This window comes from Equus caballus, chromosome 22 (genome assembly GCF_041296265.1).
Source record: "Equus caballus isolate H_3958 breed thoroughbred chromosome 22, TB-T2T, whole genome shotgun sequence".
NCBI lineage: Eukaryota > Metazoa > Chordata > Mammalia > Perissodactyla > Equidae > Equus > Equus caballus.
In genome coordinates this window covers 35,067,852-35,086,861 of record NC_091705.1, presented here as the reverse complement: position 1 = coordinate 35,086,861, position 19,010 = coordinate 35,067,852, and the positions used below count along the sequence as shown (strand labels likewise).

Genomic DNA, 19,010 nt, shown 5'->3' with positions numbered 1-19,010 from the left:
GGGAATAAACACCTCAAATTGCTCTTTTCCCTCTAGTCTTCTGCTGGAATGACCTCAACCAGATGACAAAGGGAGTCTTTTTTTTTTTTTTTAAAGATTGGCATCTGAGCTAACAACTGTTGCCAATCTTTTTTTTTTTTTTTCTTCTGCTTTATCTCCCCAAACTCCCCCGTACATAGTTGTATATCTTAGTTGTAGGTCCTTCTAGTTGTGGTATGTGGGGTGCCGCCTCAACGTGACCTGACGAGCAGTGCCGTGTCCCAGCCCAGGATCCGAACCCTGGGCCGCCGCAGCAGAGCATGCGAACTTAACCTCTCGGCCACAGGGCTGGCCCCAGAGGGAGTCTTTTGATGCGATCATGCAGGCCGGCCTCCTGGGACACAGAAGAGGTAGAGAGAATAGAGAGCCAATCCAGAGGAACAAATAGAAGGTACCCACTCCCCTCTCCTACCTACAGTACAGGAAATAACATAGTTGTTTGCCAATATCATAAGTGAAAAACGGTACTTAAAAGTGCATTTTTAATTTGCATTGCCCTCATTGTTAGTGAGGTCCTCTGCTGATAATGCAGAGACATAGATTGTCTCCTTCCCTGGGCTTCGTGGTGGGAAGATGTAAAGCCAGATACTGCTTCAGCCATTGTGTAATCATATTGGGGGCCAGTGGAGAAGACAAGCCAAGAAATGGATCTGGTGGTAGCTTTTGAGTCCTGGATCAAGCCTTACCTGAGGCTGCTCATGACTGTTCAGTTACATGGGCCAATGAATTCTCTTTTGCTTCAGACAGTTTTGTTGTTGGTGTTTGTTTGTGTATGTTGGTCACTCATAACTGAAAGACCTCCAACTGATCTGGGATTTGAACCACATTCTGTATATTGTACCCTGCTTCATATATGTTTTGCATGTGTAAATTTGGGCTGAATGAGACCTTAAATATTATTCTATTCCAACTCTTTCATTTTTATTTATATGTTCAAAAATTTAAACATACAAAAACACAAGAGAGTAATGTTACAAGTCTCTTGTCATTTTTGCTTCTAATTTGTTTAAATAGTAAAGAAATAAGATGTGGCAAATAAAGTTGAAATCACTTTTATATCCTTCCCCAGTTCATTCCCCCAGGGGAACCACTATGAATTGATTATATATCTTATATATATTTTCCTACCATATTTTAATATTTTTACCACGTATGTATATGTCCATGAACAATATATAGAATTGCTTTGTGGGTTTAGATTTTTTCATATGCATGCCATCTTGTTGTATATACCACAGTGTACTTTGCTTTTATCACTCAGCATTAGGTTCCCAAGACCTAAACATGCTCATCCTCACAGATATGGTTCATTTTCATTGTTGTGATAGCACTGCATTGCCTGAATAGAGCACGATGCACGTATCTGATTTATTTCTATAATGCACATTGAGACTATACATTGTTTCCTCAACACTGCAAAGAACATCCTGGAGCATCTCGTTGGACACACTAGCAAGAGTGTCTCTAGGGTAAATATTTAGAAGTTGAGCTCCTGGATCACAAGACATGCACATTTTTCAGCTTCACCACAAATGGTTAATTTACATTGGTTGTGCCAAGTTACATCCCCACCAGCAATGTATGAAAATTCCTGTGTCCTCCATATCCACATCAACACCTGGAATTATTAGGCTTTTTGATTTGCCAATCTGATTGGTGTGAAGTTGTATCTGCTTGTTTTAATTTGCATTTCTCTTATTACTAATGAAGGCAAGCATCTTTTCCTATGTTTATTGATGATTCTGCTTCCTCTTCCAATCCCCTCATTTTACCCATGAGGGAGATATGGCGAAGGTCACACAATTCATCAGCAAAAGTCCTGGGTCCAGAACTTGGGTCTTCTAACTCCAGTCCAGTCTTTTTTCCAGCACACTGAACCACTTCCAAACATAAATTTTTAGAGTGTTATTGTTTCTACTAACAGTAACAGCATAAGAAAGATCTCTTTCCTTCTAATTAATTGTAGGGACTATGAATTGTCAGTAGTTGGATGCTGTAACAGTTAGGGTTAGGTTTGTCTGTGAATAACAGGGATGCCAAATATCAGTAACTTTAACAAGTTGGAAGTTGTTTTATTTCCCCTCTCCTGTAAAAGTTGGAGATAGGAAATTTGGGGTCGAGTTGGTGGTTTGTCCCGTGAAGTCTTCTGGGACTTAGGCTCCTTTAGTTTTGCTCCTTCATTCTCCATAGCTGCTATTTTCAAGATCACCTCATGGTCCAAAATGGCTGCTCCAACTCTTGCCATTACATCTGCATCCAAGCCAAAATGAAGAAGGAAGAGACTGGGGGGAAAAGGTGAAGGTAGTGGGTACAAGGCAGCTGTCTCTTAATGAAGGTTCCAGAATCTGCTATATGATTATCTGATTCACATCCTATTGGACAGAACTCAGTTACATGCCATACTTTGCTATAAAGGAGGTTGGGAAGATTAGCATTTATATGGAGGACCATGTGCCTAGGCACAAGGGAGATGACCTCTAGATACTATTCAAAGTTCAAGAATTGGACAGACATTTTTGTCTGTCAGGTGAGTTGGTCCTGCTTTCTAGGAGAAGTGTCCCTGTCCTCTGACCTTCATGACCCTTGGCTCTTCCCTTGGGGAAACTCTTCCTTATCTAGTATCCTCATGGCCATATTTAATAGACATTAGTGTTGTATTTTGGGACCACACAGATTTTATAGCCCTATTTCCCAAGGTTTGGGGACCCTGGAGTTTCTTGTTGTTCTAGAAGAAAAGGAGACATTTATTAGGGGCCTTTTAGTGGTCTCTGCCACAGATGCGGAGAAAAATGCCTGGCCCAGTTTTTTCCATGTTTAAACACAGGAGTCACATCCTATATGGAGATTAAGGTCTAAAGACAGTTCCTAAGGAAAAATCATAATCAGTAGAAATTATGCGTGACACATCCACGTGGATTATCCTCTACAACTTTGTAAATGTGTGTCAGTCAGCTCTTGCTGCATAACCAGCCACCCCAAAACTCGGTGGTATAAAACAACAATCATTTATTGTCACATATGCTTCTGTAGGTGGGCTGATCTAGGCTGGGCCCAGAGGGGCTTGGCTGGTCTTGGCTCCAAGCTGCAGGCTGCGTCAAGGTCTGCAGTATGTATCTCTCCTCTTCCTTAGGCCACGGCACGTTCTCTGGGATGGCAGAAGCACAAAAGGGCAAGGTCAGCAGCACAGGCACATTTCAAGCCTCTACTTGTGTCACAGCTACTAACGCCCCATTGGGCAAAGCAAGTCGCATGGACAAGCCTAATGGCAGTGGATGGGGAAGTATATACGGCTCTCCACCAGGCTACAGAAGTCACGTGACCAAGCCCGACATCCCCCAACATCAAAAATTCACTGGTCCTGGGGCTGGCTCTGTGGCTGAGTGGTTAAGTTCGGGAGCTCTGCTTCAGTGGCCCAGGGTTCGGATCCTGGGCGCGGACATGGCACCGCTCGTCAGGCCATGTTGAGGTGGCGTCCCACATCCCACAACTAGAAGGACTGGCAACTAAGATATACAACTATGTACAGCGCGGGTTTGGGGAGATAAAGCAGAAAAAAAAAAAGATTGGCAACAGTCGTTAGCCCAGGTGCCAATCCTTAAAAAAAAAAAAAAAGAGGAAGATTGGCAACAGTTGTTAGCCCAGGTGCCAATCTTTAAAAAAAAAAATTCACTGATCCTATGAAGTGGCGTAGAGGAGGGAGTGAAATGTTCTTTAAACAATTTCATTTACCACAAAGTGAGTTTTCTAATCAGTTGCTCTAATGCATTAGTCAATTGGTGGCCCTCAGTTCTTCCATTTTTTGTTCAAGGATGTCAAGGAATCCATCACCAACCACTTGCCCAACTAGATGAACGTTGCATTTTACGCCTTTGAAAATGGTTTGGAACCCATCATATAATCTCTATACTATTTCTGTGTGAATGAGTCGGGATACACTGGTTACTGCAGCTGGGTGGCAGGCAGGGCCTGGGTCACAGGTTCCCTGGGTGGATGGTGGGCAGAACCACGTTCACTCTTTAAACCCCCACTCCCACTACCCATGACCCTGACGTGTCTACCTACCAGCTGTTCCCTTATTTGAGCTGGAGTGCAGGTGGGATAGGTACACGGGCTCTGTAGTGGATACTGTGGCATGCCACCCTGACCCCTACTCCAGGACTCAGGCACTTGTTCTCCCAGTTGCTGGAAGCGTTGGCTGCCAACAGCTCTCAGCTGTCCTCTGGGGGCCTCCCCCTGGCTGAAGAGCGCAACCTAGCCCAAGTTCTGCATCCAATGACTGGGTGAAGAGGGAGTCCCAAGGTCCAGCCTTTTTGCGACCGCAGCTCCATACTTCCCTCTTGCATGAGCGGAGGCCTCTGTTGAGGTGGCATTGCAGTCTGACTTCTCCCTTCTACGCGTGATCCTGGGAGCGCTCTGCATGAAATTCCTGCCTGCACATCTCCATGTTGGAGTCTGATTCCCGGGGAACCCAACCCGCAACAGACTCTGAAGTCAGACAGAACTGAGTTTGAGTCTTATCCCAAATACCCACTAGCCACGCAGCCTTAGACATTATAAATCTGCTGTAAGCCTCTATCAACCTCGAATTTGTAATCTCTAAAGATGCAATAATAATAGTATCTACCTCTTCTAGTTACAATGAGGATGAAGAGAAATAATGCATGTAAAACACTTAGCACGGTATCTGGCACATGTTAGATTTTGCTGAAATGTATTCTCTATTTTCCTTCAGCTCCTTGCCAGCATTTCCAGAAGCTGGTGTCCTCATGTCCCGTGAAAACAGAAATGGACCTGTTGTAGTAACTTATTTCCAGCAGATGGCGCCAGTGGATAAGGCTGCAGACCTGTCCAGTTATGATTTTTCGCTGTTCACAGATTACACATCAGTTTCACATGCATTATCTTATTTGATTCTCCATCAACCATTTATCAGGTGCTGACTGCTCTTTGATTTATTCTTTCCTCCCTTCCTCAACAAATGCTTGGTGAGCATCTACTCCAGCCGAAGAGCAGCTTTAACTCCTTTCTAAAACATGATGGTGACCAAGAAACAAAAAAGAGAAAATAAATAGAATTCCAAGCCTTTGATGGAAAGCTGGGTTTTGAGATGAAAAGACCAGTTTTAGCCACTGGTCCAGGGTTGGTGCCAACCTCATGCGCCTGCAGGAGGCTGCCTTAGCACAGCTGAAGGAGCTTGCTTTGACTGAAACTGAGTCTGGAAGGAGATGATGCCTCTGCGGACAGCTGAGATGCTTCCCCAGAGACCACCCACAGTCCTTCCCAAGGGCTATTGATCTGAGGGCAGAGCAACTGGTCCCTGGACTGGTTAAAATTGCCGAGTAGGAGAACGAAGAAAAAAATCCATAAAGGAAGTGTTGGAGGGCCCGGATTCAGGGGCTCCAGCAGAAGAGACTTTGCAGGTCCTTCAGCTTCGCAGACAGGCCAGCAGGCATTTCTCGAGCCCAGGGCCTGGCTGAGGTCCATTTCTATGGTGGGGGCAGAGGGTGCCCACCCCAACCTTCTCATACCCACTCCAGAACTGTGGGAGGATGAGCTTACCTGAAGCTCACCTGTGCAGTGCAATTGTGGGGGTGCCAAGAAGGGCTCCCTCCATGGGTGAAATCCCTCTCTCTCAACAATCAATCTCTGGTGGCTAAAATGCCACCATTAGTAACGCATTGTCCTTTAAAATGCGTATTGCGGGAGTTAAGAGCAGGATTTCTATATAGGTAGGGGTGTGTCTGTGTGTGTGTGGCTATGGCTATACTGACTTGGAGAAAAGTATGCAAATATACTCATCAGTCTATAATGTGGGTTATCTTGAGTCAGAAGGTATGGGGTAAGTTAGAGAGATTAACGGAAGTTGGGAAAAGAGAAGGAAAGGAGTAGGGGAAAAAATCACCTTAAAAAGGGGTGTACATGATTGAAAGAATGTTTATTATTATTATTATTTTACATCACAACCAGTAGGACTTTATTCCAGGAATGCAAAGTTGGTTTAACATTAGAAAATGAGTTCATATAATTTTCCACTGTGACAGATTAAGAAGAAATTTCATGCAATTATCCTAATAGAAACAAAGAAAGCATTTGATAATATTCAACACAAGTTTGTGATTGGAGAAAAACTTGAAGAAGTTAGGAATAGACAGAATTCTCTAATTTGACTGGAGAGGTTTGGATAAGATTGGAATTATCTGTGCCTTGAATGTTTGGTGACACCCCTGTGAAACTGTCAGGGCTTAGTAGTATTTGTGTTGCTAGATTTTTAACTACTGACTCATTTGCCACCATGATTATAGGATTATCCCTGTTCTTTATTTTCTCTTTAGTTTTAGTAAATTTTTTCTGGAAAAATTTAGAAAATCAGGAATAGAAGGGAACTTTCTTTTTTCTTTTTTTTTTCTGAGGAAGATTAGCCCTGAGCTAACTACTGCCAGTCCTCCTCTTTTTGCTGAGGAAGACAGGCCCTGAGTTAACATCCATGCCCATCTTCCTCTACTTTATACATGGGACGCCTACCAAAGCATGGCATGCCAAGTGGTGCCATGTCCGCACCCGCACCCAGGATCTGAACCGGCGAACCCCGGGCTGCCGAGAAGCGGAACGAGTGCACTTAACCGCTGCGCCACCGGGCTGGCCCCGAGGGGAACTTTCTTAATGTGATAAAGATTTTCTACAAAGAACATATAACAGCCATCATATTTTAATGGAAATATTGGAAGCATTTCCATTGAGATCAACAAAGAAAGATTCCTGATATGTTCACTTCTGCTTATCATTGTATTTGAGATTCTGCCCAGTGCAAAAATAAAAGATTTGAAAGGAAGAAATTGGCAAACATGGTTATGTATGAGGAGCAAAACAAAAGAAATTTACAAATAAACTATTAGAGTTAAAAGCAAATTTATCAATGCCATAATATGCAAAGTCAGTATCCAAAAATCAATTGCATTTTATTTACCATAAAAAAGTTTTGTTTAACAGCAACAACAACAAAAAAAGCACCATTTATTTGGTATCACAAAGCCCAAATATCTAGGAATAAATCTGAAGAAATATGTGCAGGACTTGGAAATTTAAAAACTTAGGACATCAGTGGGAGCAATGAAAGAAGATCCAAATAGATATCACATGTTCTTTGGGCAGAATACTTAATATTCTAAAGATGTCAGTTCTCCTCAAATTGCTCTATAGATCCAGTGAAGTCTTTTTGTTTTTTGAAAGGATAAGAAGTATTTATTATTTGTTTTGATTTTATAACAGGTAACTTCTGGCCCGTGCGTGTAAAGACACATGTGAAAGATGCCCACTAAAATGTTAACGGTAGTCGTCATAGAGAGATGAGATTTCAAGGGATGTTTACATTCTTCCTTATAACTTTATGTACTTAAATTTCTTTATAGAGAGCATTTAAATCAGGAAGGTGGGTAAAAAAAAAATTAAGAATACTATTGCAAGCCATATGGGAAAGGCAATGACAAAGGCTGAGCCATTAGCATCACCGCCCTCCCTAACCAGAGTAATCGAGCACATGTCCGTAACTCAATACGGACCAATGAGAGTCAGGTCCAAGACCTCCCGGAACTCTTGGGAGAGAGAATGTCTTTTTTTCTGCTAGGGTTCTGAGCTGGTGGGAATGTAAGCCTGGAGTTGCTGGTGGCCATCTCTCCTCCATGAGGGGAGAGTCTGACAAAACTGGAGTCAACACACAGGAGAGAAGAGTTGAGAGAAAAAGGTGGAGATCATCAACCCCATGGTATCACTTAAGGCCCTGGATCCAACTGTACCCGAAGCTGAAGGATACTTCTAGAAACAACATAGCATACTGGTTAAAAGTGTAAACTCTTGGGGGAGACAGCTTGGCTCCAATCTGGGCTTTGCCACTGCAATAGGTAAACAACAGGAGATAACTGACTGAGTTGGGCAGTAAAGGAATTTGCTGGAAACATCTGGCGTAGATCATAGACCACTGAGCGGGCTGAGGAACCAAGCTCAGAAGCTGAGCAGCCAGGAATGGCGGTCACCTTGACACAGCAGAGTTAGCCTGGGGAGGACACTGCTGACCCTCCGGCTCTGGACACAGGTGCTGCCCCAAACCACACTGCCTTGTTGTCATAGTAACTCAATCTTACTGCTCCCACCACACCTACCAGAGAACATTCTGCACGTTAGTTCATGAATCAAAGTCCACAGCAGACATATCTGACTGGCAGAGCTTCTACCACATGCTCGTGTCCTAGATGCAAAAGAGGCTGGGAAGCCAGCATCTGGCATGTTCTGCCTCCTCTGTGGGAATTGAACTCCGGTTCCAAGGAGTCTAGTAAAGTAGGCAATTCCCTTAAACACAGAATGGGGTTTTTCTGGGAAGGAAAAAAGAATGACCTTATAGCTGGATGACTGTAGTAAAATTGTTGAAATCTCTGTACCCAGGTTTCCCCATCTGTGAAATGGAAATAATGTTAGTACCTTTCTCAAAGTGTTGTTTAGAAGATTAAAGGAATTAAGACATATAAAATTCTTAGAACTGTGTTGGCCACATCATGGTTTAATGAATGCTAGATCTGATTTCTCAGTTACAGGAACCTTTTGGTTTAAGTCATTTTGAGTGTTGGATGTTTTGGTTTTTTTCTACTTGTAACTGACAGTCCCAACTAATGACACCTCACAGGGCTGTTGTAAAGTTTGAATGAGGAAATGTATGCAAAGTTCCTGGAACATGGGAATCTCTCGATAAATGATAAGTATTTATTACTGACGACAATACCACCACTACCAATGAAAGGTTCTTTGTGGTCTTCTCTTATGCTGTTGCTAAGAGCAGGTCTTATAAGAGGTACCTGAATGGCAGTCTGGAGAGAGGTTTTGATTATTTGGGGGTTGCAAGAGGATCCAGGACTCCAAAGATAAAGAGAATGCCAACTCAGGGAAATGGACACACAGATGAACTCAGTAAATATTTGTTGAATAGATGACTACAGGGGTGAAAGAATTTAGAAAGAGGTTCTCTTCTAACAGCAGGAGTTACATTCATAATTCCAACAAGTGTTTGTGGTGGACCGACTCTCAGCCAGACACTGTGCTTGCTGTTGGAGCCACAGAGATGAGCAGATCATTGCTTGTTTTCAAGGAGCTCCCAGCCCAGTGCGAGGGTGCGAAGCCCAGGGACCTACAGGGTCTAGTCTGATGATGTAAATGAGGGAAGTGGGCCAGGTGCGAGGAAGGAACATGGGTAAAAGAAATATTTTACTTTCTTCTTTAATCCACTGCAATAAAAAACAATATTGCAAGAGTTGTGACAAATGGATCTGATATGAGGCCTTAATGCCAATACAATAGGGTGTGGTGGAGACTGAAGAAATGAAGAAACCAGGCTCTATCCAAAGGGGACCGCTGCCACAAGGGTGGAGAAGTGCACCCATGAATGCTGGATTTCTCGTTTCTCAAGAGAAGCCAGAAATCTGGGTTTTTATATGAAATCTCTTGATTTTTAACTTTTGGCCATGAATGCAAAAAATTTAAAAAAACACTATGTGGACCCAAACAGTGCAGGCCAAATAAAGCATGACTCTTTCTGAATGCCAGATCTGAGCCTGAGGGTCCTGTGTATGATTTCCAGTCCAGTGAAAGAGATAGATGGGCAAGTGGGCAGTTTCGACACAACTTGATAAGTGCCAAGTGTAATGGATGCACAGTAGAGCTGTGGGGGAGGGTGGTCTTTGGGGGAGAGATGACACCTGATCTGAGTCCTAGAGGAGGACAGCAGGCCAAGACACAGGGTCAGGTGGTCCAGTCAGAGGGAACGGTACAGGGAGTTCGGTGGTCAGGAACCTACAGGGAGGCAGGGGGAGAGGCTGGGGAGGTGGGCAGGGCCAGATAGAGAGTGGCCTTGACCATATCATCTGTCTGTTCAACGATTTCTTAGTTTTCCCTCATCATAACTCTGCTGGTTTTGATAGAAAACCAAAGGTCGTTTCTGTGCCCAGAAAACAACCATTTCCTGTGATAAAAAGAGCCCTTTCAGCTATCAAAATTGCCAATACCCCTCTTTCTCCTTTCCCTGCTCTGGCTCACCCTCGTCGTGTCTCGCTCTCCTCCCTAGAGTATTAAAGAAAATAAATACTTTTGACCTTTGTCAGAACACCTTGGACTTGCCAGCACAAAAAGAAACAATTTGTGCAGGAGGAAATATTTCAATGCCTCCCAAATGGCTCTCTTTTCTTTATGTCCAGAGCCAAATGCAGTTATGATTCGGAGACTGCGGTGGTGGCCAGCAGAGCCCAGGGCTGGAAGTCAGGAGCCCGTCCTAGTCCCGATCCTGTGGACTGACCCCTCGTGTCGCTGTGGATAAGACCAGGTCACACGTGCCCAACTTCAGCATAACAGGTAGGTTGGATCGTCTCCCAGAACCTTCTCCATCAGGAATCAGGGCCCAGTTCTCTTGTACACAGAGCCGATCTGGACCTGACATCAGTGATGGTATAGCTCATCTAACCAGCACATGCTATATGCCAGGCACCATGCCAAGCTCTCACCATACATGATTTCCTTTTGTTGTTGTTGTTAATTTTTTTTTAAATTGAGATAACATTGGTTTATAATATCATACAGATTTTGGGTGTACATCACTATATTTTGATTTCTGTGTAGACTACATCGTATTCACCACTCAAAGATTACAATCCATCGCCACATATGTGTACCCAGTCCCCCCTTTCGCCCTCCCCCCTCTCCACTTCCCCTCTGGTAACCACCAATCCGATCTCTGTCTCTATATGATTGTTTGTCATTGTTTTTGTCGTCTACTTACGAGTGAGATCATGCAGTATTTGACTTATTTCGCTTAGCATAATACCCTCAAGGTCCCTCCACGTTGTCATAAATGGCAAGATTTCATCTTTTTTATGGCTGAGTAGTAGTCCATTGTATATATATACCACATCTTCTTTATCCACTCCTCCCTTCATGGGCACTTAGGTTGTTTCCAAGTCTTGGCTATTGTGAATAATGCTGCAATGAACATAGGGGTGCATATATCTTTATGAATTCGTGTTTTCATGTTCTTTGGATAAATACCCAGCAGTGGAATAGCTGGGTCATATGGTAGTTCTCTTCTTAATTTTTTGAGGAATCTCCATTACTGTTTTCCATAGTGGCTACACCAGTTTGCAGTCCCACCAGCAGTGTTTGAGAGTTCCCTGTTCTTTATATCCTCTCCAATATTTATTTCTTGTCTTGTTAATTATAGCCATTCTGATGGGTATAATGTGATATCTCATTGTAGTTTTGATTTGCGTTTCCCTAATAATTAATAATGTTGAACATCTTTTCATGTGCCTGTTGCCCATCTGCATATCTTCTTTGGAAAAATGTCTGTTCAGATCTTTTGCCCATTTTTTTTTTATTAATGTTATGATAGATTACAACCTTGTGAGATTTCAGTTGTACATTATTGTTAGTCATGTTGTGGGTACACCTCTTCCCCTTTTGTGCCCTCCCCCCACCCCCCCCTTTTCCCTGGTAACCACCGATCAGATCTCCTTCTCAATATGTTAACTTCCACCTATGAGTGGAGTCATAGAGAGTTCGTCTTTCTCTGACTGGCTTATTTCGCTTAACATAATACCCTCGAGGTCCATCCACGTTGCTGCGAATGGGCCAATTTTGTCCTTTTTTTATCACTGAGTAGTATTCCATTGTGTATATATACCACATCTTCTTTATCCAATCATCAGTTTCTGGGCATGTAGGTTGGTTCCATGTCTTGGCTATTGTAAATAATGCTGCGATGAACATAGGGGTGCAAGGGACTCTTGGGATTTCTGATTTCAGGTTCTTAGGATAAATACCCAGTAATGGGATGGCTGGGTCATAGGGTATTTCTATTTTTAACTTTTTGAGAAATCTCCATACTGTTTTCCATAGTGGCTGTACCAGTTTGCATTCCCACCAACAGTGTATGAGGGTTCCTTTTTCTCCACAACCTCTCCAACATTTGTCGCTCTTTGTTTTGGATGTTTTTGCCAATCTAACGGGTGTAAGGTGATATCTTAGTGTAGTTTTGATTTGCATTTCCCTGATGATTAGCGATGATGAACATCTTTTCATGTGTCTATTGGCCATATTTATATCTTCTTTTGAGAAATGTCTGTTCATGTCCTCTGCCCATTTTTTGATCGGGTTGTTTGTTTTTTTGTTGTTAAGCCTTGTGAGTTCTTTGTATATTATGGAGATTAACCCTTTGTCGGATAAGTGGCTTGTAAATATTTTTTCCCAATTAGTGAGCTGTTTTTTTGTTTCAATCCTGTTTTCCCTTGCCTTGAAGAAGCTCTTTAGTCTGATGAAGTCCCATTTGTTTATTCTTTCTATTGTTTCCCTCAACTGAGGAGTTATAGTGTCCGAAAAGATTCTTTTGAAACTGATGTCAAAGAGTGTACTGCCTATATTCTCTTCTGGAAGACTTATTGTTTCCGGCCTAATCTTTAGGTCTTTGATCCATTTTGAGTTTATTTTGGTGTGTGGTGAAAAAGAATGGTCAATTTTCAATCTTTTGCATGTGGCTGTCCAGTTTTCCCAGCACCATTTGTTGAAGAGACTTTCTTTTCTCCATTGTAGGCCCTCTGCTCCTTTGTCGAAGATTAGCTGTTCGTAGATGTGTGGTTTTATCTCTGGGCTTTCAATTCTGTTCCATTGATCTGTGGACCTGTTTTTGTACCAGTACCATTGCTGTTTTGATCACTGTAGCTTTGTAGTATGTTTTGAAATCGGGGATTGTGATTCTGCCGGCTTTGTTTTTCTTGCTCAGGATTGCTTTAGCAATTCGCAGTCTTTTGCTGCCCCATATGAATTTTAGGATTCTTTGTTCAATTTCTGTGAAGAATGTTCTTGGGATTCTGATTGGGATAGCATTGAATCTGTAGATTGCTTTAGGTAGTATGGACATTTTAACTATGTTTATTCTTCCAATCCATGTGCATGGAATGTCTTTCCCTCTCTTTATGTCGTCATCAATTTCTTTCAAGAAAGTCTTGTAGTTTTCATTGTAAAGATCCTTCACTTCCTTGGTTAAGTTTATCCCAAGGTATTTTATTCTTTTCATTGCGATTGTGAATGGGATTGAGTTCTTGAGTTCTTTTTCTGTTAGTTCATTGTTAGTGTATAGAAATGCTACTGATTTATGTATGTTGATTTTATACCCTGCTACTTTGCTGTAGTTGTTGATTATTTCTAATAGTTTTTCTATGGATTCTTTGGGGTTTTCTATATATAAGATCATGTCGTCTGCAAACAGCGAGAGTTTTACTTCTTCATTACCTATTTGGATTCCTTTTATTTCTTTTTCCTGCCAAATTGCTCTGGCCAACACCTCCAGTACTATGTTGAATAGGAGTGGTGAAAGTGGGCACCCTTGTCTTGTTCCTGTCCTCAGAGGGATGGCTTTCAGTTTTTGTCCATTGAGTATGATGTTGGCTGTGGGTCTGTCATATATGGCCTTTATTATGTTGAGGTACTTTCCTTCTATACCCATTTTATTGAGGGCTTTTTTTTTTTATCATAAATGGGTGTTGGATCTTGTCGAAAGCTTTCTCTGCATCTATTGAGATGATCATGTGGTTTTTGTTTTTCATTTTGTTGATGTAGTGTATCACGTTGATTGACTTGTGGATGTTGAACCATCCCTGTGTCCCTGGTATAAATCCCACTTGATCATGGCGTATAATCTTTTTGATGTATTGCTGTATTCGGTTTGCCTGAATTTTGTCAAGGATTTTTGCATCTATGTTCATCAGTGATATCGGCCTGTAGTTCTCCTTCTTTGTGTTGTCCTTGTCAGGTTTGGGGATCAGAGTGATGTTGGCTTCATAGAATGTGTTAGGGAGTACTCCATCTTCCTCAATTTTCTGGAATAGTTTGAGAAGAATAGGTATTAAGTCTTCTTTGAATGTTTGGTAGAATTCTCCAGAGAAGCCGTCTGGTCCTGGACTCTTATTTTGGGGGAGGTTTTGATTACTGTTTCTATCTCCTTACTTGTGATTGGCCTATTCAGATTCTCCATTTCTTCCTGATTCAGTTTGGGGAGGTTGTAGGAGTCTAGCAAGTTGTCCATTTCTTCCAGGTTGTTCAATTTGTTGGCATATAGTTTTTCATAGTATTCTCTTATGATCCCTTGTATTTCTTTGGTATCTGTTGTGATTTCTCCTCTCTCATTCCTAATTTTATTTATTTGAGATTTCTCTCTTCTTTTCTTGGTGAGTCTGGCTAAAGGTTTGTCGATTTTGTTAATTTATTCGAAGAACCAACTCTTTGTTTCCTTGATCCTTTCCACTGTCTTTTTTGTTTCAATATCATTTATTTCTGCTCTTATTTTTATTATTTCCCTCCTTCTACTGACTCTGGGCTTTGTTTGTTCTTCTTTTTCTAGTTCTGTTAGGTGTCGTTTGAGGTTGCTTATGTGAGCTTTTTCTTGTTTAGTGAGGTGAGCCTGTATTGTGATGAATTTCCCTCTTAGGACTGCTTTTGCTGCATCCCAAATGATTTGGTATGTCGTGTTCTCATTTTCATTTGTCTCCAGATAATATTTGATTTCTTCTTTAATTTCTTCAATAATCCATTGTTTGTTCAGAAGCGTGTTGTTTAGTCTCCACATTTTTGCACCTTTCTCTGCTTTTTTCTTGTAGTTGATTTCTAGTTTTATAGCATTATGATCAGAAAAGATGCTTGATATTATTTCAACTCTCTTGTACTTATTGATGTTTGCTTTGTTTCCCAAAATATGGTCAATCCTTAAGAATGTTCCATGTGCACTTGAGAAGAATGTGTAACCTGCTGTTTTTGGATGAAGTGTTCTATGTATATCTATTAAGTCCATCTGGTCTAATTTTTCATTTAATTCTATTATTTCCTTGTTGATTTTCTGTCTGGATGTTCTGTCCATTGGTGTTAATGGTGTGTTGAGGTCCCCTACTATTATTGTATTGTTGTTGATGTCTTCTTTTAGCTCTGTTAAGAGTTGCTTTACAAATTTTGGTGCTCCTGTGTTGAGTGCGTATATATTTGTAAGAGTTATGTCTTCTTGGTGGAGAGTCCCTTTTATCATTATGTATTGTCCCTCTTTGTCTTTCTTTATCTGTTTTGCTTTGAAGTCTACCTTGTCTGATATTAGTATAGCGACACCTGCTTTCTTTTGTTCATTATTAGCTTGGAGTATTGTTCTCCATCCCTTCACTCTGAGTCTGTGTTTGTCTTTGGGGCTGAGGTGTGTTTCCTGGAGGCAGCATATTGTTGGGTCTTGTTCTTTGATCCATCCTGCCACTCTGTGTCTTTTGATTGGGGAGTTCAATCCATTTACATTTAGAGTGATTATTGAGATGTGGGGGCCTACCACTACCATTTTATGTCTTGTTTTCCGGTTTTCTTCAGTTTCCTTTGTTTCTGGTCCCATGGTTTAATCTGTTCTGATGTAGAGCTGCTACTCTCTGTTGTTGTCCTTCTACTTATCTCCTCTGCTCTTGGTTTTGTAGCCCCTTTCCTTTTTTTGATTTTTCAGGAATGAGGGTTTTCCTGAGGATTTCCTGAAGAGGAGGTTTTGTGGCAATAAATTCCCTTAATTTTTGTTTATCTGGGAAAGTTTTTATTTCTCCATCGTATCTGAAGGATATTTTCGCTGGGTAGAGAATTCTCGGCTGTAGGTTTTTGTCCTTCAGATTTTTGAATATATCATTCCACTCTCTTCTAGCCTGTAAAGTTTCTGCTGAGAAATCTGCTGATAGCCTGATGGGGGTTCCTTTGTAGGTTAGTTTCTTTTGCCTGGCTGTCCTTAGCATTTTCTCCTTGTCGTTGACTTTTGCTAGCTTCACTACTATATGCCGTGGGGCTGGTCTTCTTGCATTGCTAAAGTTTGGAGATCTATTGGCTTCTGTCACCTGAAGATCCATCTCTCTCACCAGATTTGGGAAGTTCTCAGCCATTATTTCTTTGAATAGGCTTTCTGCCCCTTTCTCCTTCTCTTCTCCCTCTGGTATACCTATAATCCTTACGTTGCATCTCCTAATTGTGTCTGATAATTCTCGGAGAGTTTCTTCATTTCTTTTTAGTCTTACTTCTCTCTCCTCCTCTGCCTGCAGCATTTCTATATTCCCATCTTCCAAATTGCTAATTCTTTCCTCCATATTATCGGCCCTACTGTTCAGTGCATCTAGATTTTTCTTAATCTCCTCTATTGTGTTCTTCATTTCCAGTATTTCTGTTTGGTTCTTCTTTATCGTATCAAACTCTTTTGTGACATAGCTCCTGAACTCGTTGAGTTGTCTATCTGAATTCGCTCTTAACTCATTGAGTATTTTAATGATGGCTGTGTTGAAGTCATCATCATTTAGGTTATATATTTCATTTTCTTTGGGATTGTTGTCTGTGTATTTGTTGTTTTCTTTCTGTTCTGGAGATTTAATGTATTTTTTCATATTGTTTGATGTTGTAGATTTGTGCCTCTGCATAGAGATAGAGATTAGTTGCTCCTTCCACTTGTTTCTGCTGGTGTGGTGGGGGAGCAGCTGTTTATACTGCACCAACCAGGAACCCTATCTGCAGTTGCTAACTGGGCCTGGGCCCCTCCTCATAGTCACAGTGGTCCTTTGGATTCCCTCTTCTGCCGTGGGGGCTGTCACGGGGGGGATTCAGGCTGCTGGTGCCTACCGTTGCAGCCCACATAGACGTGCTCCCTCCTTGGGGTCTGCAATGGTGTTATGGGCTTTTCCAGCGGCCAGGGGTAGGATCACTTATATTTGCCGCTCTGTCACTGTCGGCACCCACAAAATCTCACTTGTCCGCTATGGGTCACAGCAGAGCTATTGGCATCTTCTACAGTCTGTGGTTAGCTCACCTAGCTATGCTACTTTTGTCCCGGGGTCTTCCAGCCTTGTGGCTGCCGGATGGGTGCTCTCTACTAGTGCTGTGCAGAGGCTTTCACTGAGGCTGCTGTGAGCCTGTAGGGTTTCCCCCTAGGCTACGGAGCCGGGTCGCTGGAACTCCACCCAGCCCCAGTCCTGTTCCCCAGGAACTCGGGGAGCCCTTTGCCCTGACTAGGGGATAGCCGGAGATCCTGATTTCAGTGGTAGCTGGTCAGCTGCTGCCCTGCCTGATATTCTCTTCTCCGGGACCCTCCCGGTGTTGTGGATGCTGGGAGTGGCCCCTCCGCTAATGGCAGACAGAGAGTTTTGTCTGCTGCCCGGGCGGAACTCTGGAGCTTCCCCCCCCGGGCTGCGGAGCTGGCCTCTGGAGCTCCACCCAGCCCCAGTCCTCTCCCAGATCTCCGGCAATCCCTTGCCCCGCCGGGCGGGCAACGGCAGCTGGGGGTCGCCTCACCCTCTGGGATTCTCTCCGGGACTTTCCCAGAGTTGTGAATGCTGGGCGTGGCCCCTCCACTAATGGCAGACAGAGAGTTTTGTCTGCTGCCCGGGCGGAACTCTGGAGCTTCCCCTCCGGGGCGCAGAGCCGGCCTCTGGACTTCACCCACCCCCAGTCCTCTCTGAGATCTCTGGCAATCCCTTGCCCGGCCGTGCAGGCAGTGGCAGCCAGGGGACCGCCATGCCCTCTGTGATTCTCTCTGGGACCCTCGGGGCACCGTGGACACCAGGCGGGATCTCCCCGCCAATGGCGGGGTGAGACTCTCCCCGCAGGCTCAAGTGTGTAACTCTAGAGTTTCCCTCTGCGTTTAGGAGTAATTGCGGGGGGTTTAGGTAGGGTTCTGGTCACCTGTTTCCACCATCACTCCTCTGGTGTGTGCTCGCTCCTGCCCTAGGTGTGTGTTGATCTTCTGGGGGCGTCCGTTGGAAGAAAGCAGCTTGCAGGTACTAGGCTGTTCGGTCAGGGTCGGAGAGTTTTCACCTATCTCCACCTCCTCCCAGGGGGAAGTCCGTCTGCCTTCTGATGTATAGTCGCGTGGGTCTCTCAGACATCCTGAGATGCTATCTGGATATCCTTTGTTAAGCGATGAGTGTCCAAATAATTGTAGACTTGAAGGGGGAGAGACAAAGAGGACTACTCACAGCACCATCTTGGATCTTCTCCTCTCTTTTGCCCATTTTTTAATTGGGTTGTTAGTTTTTTTTGTTGTTGGGATGTATGACTTCTTTATATATTTTGGATATTAACCCCTTATCAGATATATGGTTTGCAAATATCTTCTCCCAATTGTTAGGTTGCCTTTTTGTTTCGTTGATGGTTTCCTTTGCTGTGCAGAAGATTTTTAGTTTGATGTAGTCCCATTTATTTATTTTTTCTGTTGTTTCCCTTGCCTGCTCAGACATGGTATTTGAAAATGTGCCATGAGACTGATGTCGAAGAGTGTACTGGCTATGTTTTCTTCTAGAAGTTTTATGGTTTCAGGTCTTACATTCAAGTCTTTAATCCATTTTGAGTTAATTTTTGTGTATAGTATAAGACAGTGGTCTACTTTCATTCTTTTGCATCTGCCTGTCCAGTTTTGCCAACACCATTTATTGAAGAGACTTTCCTTTATCCATTGTATGTTCTTGGCTCCCTGGTTGAAAATTAGCTGTCCATAGACATGTGGGTTTACTTCTGGACTCTTGATTCTGTTCCATTGATCTGTGTGTCTGTTTTTGTGCCAGTACCATGCTGTTTTGATTACTATAGCTTTGTAGTATATTTAGAAATCAGGGAGTGTGATACCTCCAGCTTTGTTCTTTTTTCTCAGTATTCCTTTGGCTATTCAGGGTTTTTTGTTGTTCCATATATATTTTAGGATTCTTCATTGTATTTCTGTGAAAAATGTCATTGGAACTTTGATAGGGATTGCACTGACTCTGTAGATTGCTTTAGGAAGTACAGACATTTTAACTATGTTAATTCTTCCAATCCAAGAGCACAGAATATCTTTCCATTTCTTTGTGTCTTCAATTTCTTTTAACAATATTTTGTAGTTTTCAATGTACAGATCTTTCACCTCTTTG

At 42.6% G+C, this 19,010-nt stretch overlaps 1 protein-coding gene across 1 annotated transcript in view; it reads left to right on the top strand.

The window, feature by feature from the left end:
- RIMS4 (regulating synaptic membrane exocytosis 4) overlaps positions 1-19,010 on the top strand; it is a 126,940-nt gene that overhangs the window by 6,922 nt on the left and 101,008 nt on the right. Inside the window, exon 2 of the mRNA XM_023626620.2 lies at positions 10,272-10,425. The gene's annotated coding sequence lies outside the window, so the exon portion shown is untranslated. The remainder of the gene's footprint in view (positions 1-10,271; positions 10,426-19,010) is intronic.